Raw genomic sequence first — 6,554 nt, 5'->3', positions numbered from 1 at the left:
GCACTACACCAAACTACATGTTTTGAAGAGGGCAAGAAAAAGATCAAATTGTGAGACACCCAGCAACTAATTATAAGGAAAAACTGAAGGCATGCAGATGATATGTCAAGAGCTCTTTAATTTATATTAATTGCATTTACATTTTTAACATACCTTCGTTTTCTTGTGCATTCAATTTGTATACCTCAAATGTAATTCACATCATTTTTTGAGCATCTAGTATTTGTTGCACACTGTACTAGGTACCCTGGTGGGATATAAAAAAGAAATTTTGCCCTTAACATGGAATTTACCAATAGGGGATATAAGGTAAGCATGGCTTACATATTTCTATCACTTTAAAACACAAAGTGCCAGGTACTATTCTAAACAGTTTAAATATATTGTCATTAATTTTCACACCATCCCTTTGAGGGAGTTTACTGTTAGTTTCGACATTTTACCAGTGATGAAACTGAGGCACAGAGAGGTTAAACAACTCACCCAAGGTCACATTGGTAATACGTGATGGAGATGAGACTGAAATCCAGGTATTCTGACTTCAGACCCCAAGCTCCTAACCATTTCTCAGTACTGCCACTGAGAAAGGAAAGGCTGTAAACCATTAATATATGGAGCTCTAAAATTAGTACTTATTAGTTCTAAAATTAGTGCTTATTTCTCAAGAGACACTATGGATGTTTTACTTGTAAAACTAGCACTAAAAAGCAGACTGAGCTTTCTGTATAGTCTGGGGGTCCCCTAACCTTCTTTAGAATTACATCACACCAACAGTTTCACAGATAGCGTTCTCTGAACTGTTTTTAGTAATGTTTTATTTCTAGGCCGTCTGATGGGCTTATATGGAAAAGGAGGCTGTAATATCGATATATAAATCTCTGTTGATGATTTCCTTCCTTCATTCAAAAAAAATGTATACAGTGGCCAGACGCAGTGGCTCACGCCTATAATCCCAGTATTTTGGGAGGCCAAGGCAGGTGAATCACTTGAGGTCAAGAGTTCAAGACCAGCCTGGCCAACATAGTGAAACCCCATCTGTACTAAAATCACAACAATTAGCCGGGTGCAGTGGTGCTGGCCTGTGTTCTCAGCGACTCAAGTGGCTGAGGCAGGAGAATCTCTTGAACCCAGAAGGCAGAGGTTGCAGTGAGCCAAGATTGCACCACTGCACTCCAGCCTGGGCGACAGAGCAAAACTCCGTCTCACACATACACACACACACACACGCAAAGTATACTGTGCATTTATAGTATACCAGGCATTGAGCTAAGAACTAGTAAGGGTGCAAATAAGAATAAGACAGTACCTTCCCTCAAAGAGCTATAATCTCATAGAGTACAAGCACTGACAGAGAACCATAATCATAATACAAAAGAGAGAAAATGAGTTGTGTGCAACAGAGGAATGAAATGCAATGGAAGTTCCAAGGTGGGTGAGACAGATTACTTCAAGAAGGAAGTACGTGGGTTAAGGAATGCATAATTACCATTTAAATTATTATTGATATTAAAACATTAAAAGTCATATCAAAATTTATCAAATTCATTTTTTAGTTATATGTAGTTTTTCTGATAGGAGAGACAGCTTTTACTATGTTATAACTATTGTTCAATGTATGGAGAGGTTAGTGCAAACTTTTTGGAGGAGTTTATGCAAATGGAGGATACAGAATGATACACAAGATAAGATTTTCAACGTCAAAGGAATAGCAAAAGAAAAAGCAAGGTGGGAGTGAACAAGGTTGGTCTGGGGGCAGCTGGGACTCTGACAAGGTGAAGGGGTTGCTAAAGAGCAGCTTGTACTACTCTTTTTTTTTGAAACAGAGCCTCACTGTATCGCCCAGGCTGGAGTGGGAGTGCAGTGGTACAATCTCAGCTCACTGTGACATCCGCCTCCCAAGTTCAAGCTATTCTCCTGCCTCAGCCTCCTGACTAGCTGGGATTACAGGCATGTGCCACCATGCCCAGCTAATTTTTTATTTTTAGTAGAAACGGGGTTTTGCCACGTTGGCCAGGCTGGTCTTGAACTCCTGACCTCAGATGATCCACCTGCCTCAGCTTCCCAAAGTGCTGGGATTACAGGCATGAGCCACTGTGCCTGGCCCTAGCCTGTACCACTCTTAACTGTCTTTACGAGGCAGGGGCTGTTTTCAACTTTTTTTTTTTTTGCATATTCTTTGGCTATGACAAACAAATATACTATATATATATATATAGTAGAGATGGGGGTTTCACTGTTGCCCAGGCTGATCTCAAATTCCTGGCCTCAATTGATCTTCCCAACTTGGCCTCTCAAAGCACTGAGATTACAGGTGTGAACCACCACACTTATCCTAAAGGGATCTTAATAGGGTTGAAATAGAGTCATCAAACCGTAGATGAAGACTCCGGTACTAAATTGGAATCTCCTGGTGCAGTAAACAATACTAAAATGGCCAGGCATGGTGGCGCGTGCCTGTAGTCCCAGCTACTCATGATGCTGAGGCTGGAGGATCGCTTGAGTCCAGGAGTTCTGGGCTGTAGTGTGTTATGCTGATAGGGTGTCTGTGCTAAGTTTGGCATCAATATGGTGACCTCCTGGGAGTGGGGGACCATCAAGTAGCCTAAGGAGGGGTGAATCAGCCTAGGTTGGAAACAGAGCAGGTCAAAACTCCCGTGCTGATCAGTAGTGGGATTGCACCTGTGAATAGCCACTGCACTCCAGCCTGGGCAACATAGCAAGACCCCCTTCTCTTAAAAAAAAACATATATATATATATATATATATGCTAAAATGATGTTGACATCTAATCAGAGCTTGTATCTTCACTGCAACAATCCCTTAATACCTGTTCTACCAAAGAAACAGAAGCCCTGGGCTTCTTTGTTATTAGGATTGGCATCTAAAAATCCCGAGTATGAGGCTGGATTCTGTGACTCACACCTATAATTCCAGAGCTTTGGGAGGCCAAGGTGGGAGGATCACTTGAGGCCAGGAGTTTGAGACCAGACTGGTCAACATAGCAAGACCCCTATCTCTACAATAAAAGAAAAAAGAAAAATTAGCCAGGCTTGGTGGCACATGCCTAGATACTCAGGAGGCTGAGGTGGTTGCTTGAGCCCAGAAGTTCGAGGCTGCAGTGAACTGTATTTTACAAAAAAATTTGCTTCCAATCTGTAGTTTGTCCTTTATTCTCTTGAAAGTGTCTTTTGCAGAGCAAAGTTTTAAATTTGATGAAGTCCAGTTTATCAATCTTGTCTTTTATGGGATGTGCTCTCAGTGTCACATCTAAGAATTCTTTGCCTAACCCAAGATCACAAAAGATTTTGCCCTATCTTTTACAGAAGAAAAGAACTTTGTACTTTTATTGTTTACACTTAGGTTTATGATCTATTTTTAATTAATTTTTGTGTGAGACATGAGGTATCGATTGAAATTCCTGATTTTGTATATGGATGTCCAGTTGTTTTAGCACCCTTTGCTGAAAAGACTTTCTTCATTGAGTGGCTTCTATGCCTTTTTTGGATATCCACTGGCTATGATCACAGGTATTTGCATATGTCCAAACTCATCAAAGAGTATACATTAAACATGTGCAGTTCCTTGTTTGGCAATTCTACTTCAATAAAGCTATTAAAAATATATTGACAATTTTTGTGCAGGTCTATTTCTGAACTATCTATTCATCTCTGTTGATCTATGTCTCTATCCTTTTGCCCATCCTACTTTGTCATCTTAGTTACTATCGCTTTTTAGTAAGTTTTAAAATCAAGTACTGTGAGTCCTCTTTGTTATTCTTTTTCAGAATAATTTTGGGTATTCTAGTTCCTTTGCCTTTAGATATAAAATTTAGAATTAGCTTTTTGATTTGTATTTTAAAATTCTGCTGGCATTTTAATTGGCACCACATTAAATCTTTAGTTTGGGGAAAAAGATCTGTCACCTTAATGTTGACTCTTACAATCCATACGTATTGCATATCTTTCCATTTAGTTAGGTCTCCTCTGGTTTATTTTATTGGTGTTTTGTAGTTTTCTGTATATAGATCCTATACCTAATTTTTGCAGTTTTTATAGTCTCAATTTCCAATTGTCCATTGCTAGTATATAGATGTATAATTGATTTTTGTTTTGTCCTTGTATCCTGTGACCTTGCTAAACTCACATATTAGTTCTAGGAGCTTTTGTGTAGATTATTTGGGATTTTTCATGCAGATAATTGTGTTCTCTGTGAATAGAGTCTGTTTTAATTATTGTTTGCCAATCTCTATGCTTTTCATTTCTTTTGCTTTCTTTATTGCACTGTCTAGGATTTCTAGCATGATGTTGAATAGGAGTTTGGAAAGCAGACATCCAATCTTAGGGGGAAAGCATTCAGTTTTTCAACATGAAGTACAATGTTGGCTGTAAATTTTATTGTAGAAGCTCTTTGTTATGTTAAGAAAGCTTCAAGGTGCTGAGGGTGGTCTCCAGCCAACAGCCAGCAAGAATCCAGAGACTTCAGTCTTATAGACACAAGGAAATGGATTCTGCCAACAATCTGAGTGAGCTTTGAGCTGGATCCTTTCTCAGTTAGTTAACTTCCTATGGCTGCTGTAACAAATTAACACAAACTTAGTAGGTTAAAATGACACAAGTTTATTATCTTACAATTCTAGGGGTCTGAAGTTCAAAATGAGTCCTATGAGGGATAAAATCAGGGTGTCAGCAGGGCTTTATTCCTTCTGGAGGCTTTTGGGAAGAATCCATTCCTTGCCTTTTCCAGCTTCTAGAGGCCACCTGTATTATTTGGCTTGTAGCCCCTTCCTTTATCTTCAAAGCCACAATAGATGGTTGAATCTTTCTCACATCACATCACTCTGACTTCTGTTGTTACATCTTGTTCTTTTACTCTCTTGCCTATCTCTTTCTCTTATAAAGACACTTATGATTATATTGAGCCCCCCATATAATCCAGAATTAAATCCCATTTCAAGATCCTTACCATCTGCAAAGACCCCTTTGCCATATAGCCTCCTTGTACTATAACATATTCATAAGTCCTGAGGATTGAGACATTGACATCTTTGAGGGACCATTATTCTGCCTACCCACTAGTCAAACCCCCATATGAGAATACAACCCAGCCAAAACCTTAATTGCAGCCTTATGAGACCCTAAACATAGCACCCAGCTAAGCTATGCATGAACTCTTGACCCACAGAAAGTGTGAGATAATAAATGTACTGTGTTTGTGGTAATTTGTTAAGGTACAATAGAAAACTAATACAATAGGGATATAGTTGTTCATAGTGTTTCCTCATTATCCTGTTAACAGCTGTCCTACAGACCTTATTTCATTCATGAATGTACCTTATTTCATTCCAGATATTGGTAATTTGTGTCTTTTTTTTTTTCTTAGTCTGGCTAGAAGTTTGTCAATTTTATTGGTCTTTTCAAAGAATCAGCTTTCGTTTTAATTGATTTTCTCTATAGATTTTCTGCTTATAATTTTATTAAACTCTACTTTTACCTTTTTTATTTTCCTCCTTATGTTTGCTTTAGGCTTTGTTTGCTCTTCTGTTTTTAGTTTAAGGTGGAAGCTTAGCCTTTTGATCCCAATATATTTCTTTTCTTTTTTAAAATCGAAATATAATCCACATATTATAACATTCACCTTTTTAAAGGGTACAATTCGGTGGTTTTTGACACATTCACAGTGTTGTGCTATCATCACCACTATCTAATTTCATATTATTCTTCTTTATTGATAGAAACATTCCCAAATTTTAATATATTTAAATTTCACTAAATTAAAAGTGTTTTCTTATTTCCCTGGGAACTTATTCTCTGACACATGGGCTATTTAGTAGTGTCTTGCTTAGTTTCCAAGTATTTTAGTTTTTTCACAGATATCTGTCTGTCATTAATTCCTATTTTATTCCATTGTGGTCCAAGAACATCCTCTGTATAATTTCAATTCTTTTTTCATGTACTTATATAAATTTTATTTTTCATGTGGTTATTATTTTTTTAAACTGCAACTGGCTTATAATTTTTCTCTCTCTCTCTCTCTCTCTCTCTCTCTTTGTCGTTCCTCTAAGTTCTGGGATACACGTGCTAAACATGCAGGTTTGTTACATAGGTATACATGTACCATGGTGGTTTGCTGTACCCATCAACCCGTCATCTAGGTTTTAAGCTCCATATGCATTAGGTATTTGTCTTAATGCTCTCCCTCCCCTCTCCCCCTAACCTCTGACAGGCCCTGGTGTGTGATGTTCCCCTCCTTGTGTCCATGTGTTCTCATTTTTCAGCTCCCACTTATGAGTGAGAACATGCAGTATTTGGTTTTCTGTTCCTGTGTTAGTTTGCTGAGGATGATGGTTTCCACATTCATCCATGTCCTTGCAAAGGACATAAACTTATTCTTTTTTATGGCTGCATAGTATTCCATGGTGTGTGTGTGCCACATTTTCTTTATCCAGTCTATCACGGATGGGGATTTGGGTTGGTTTCAAGTCTTTGCTATTGTAAATAGTGCTGCAATAAACATACATGTGCATGTGTCTCTATAGTAGAATGATTTATAATCCT

The sequence above is a fragment of the Callithrix jacchus genome, chromosome 1 (assembly GCF_049354715.1).
Source record: "Callithrix jacchus isolate 240 chromosome 1, calJac240_pri, whole genome shotgun sequence".
NCBI classification, from domain to species: domain Eukaryota; kingdom Metazoa; phylum Chordata; class Mammalia; order Primates; family Cebidae; genus Callithrix; species Callithrix jacchus.
Note: the sequence above shows the minus strand (reverse complement) of the source record.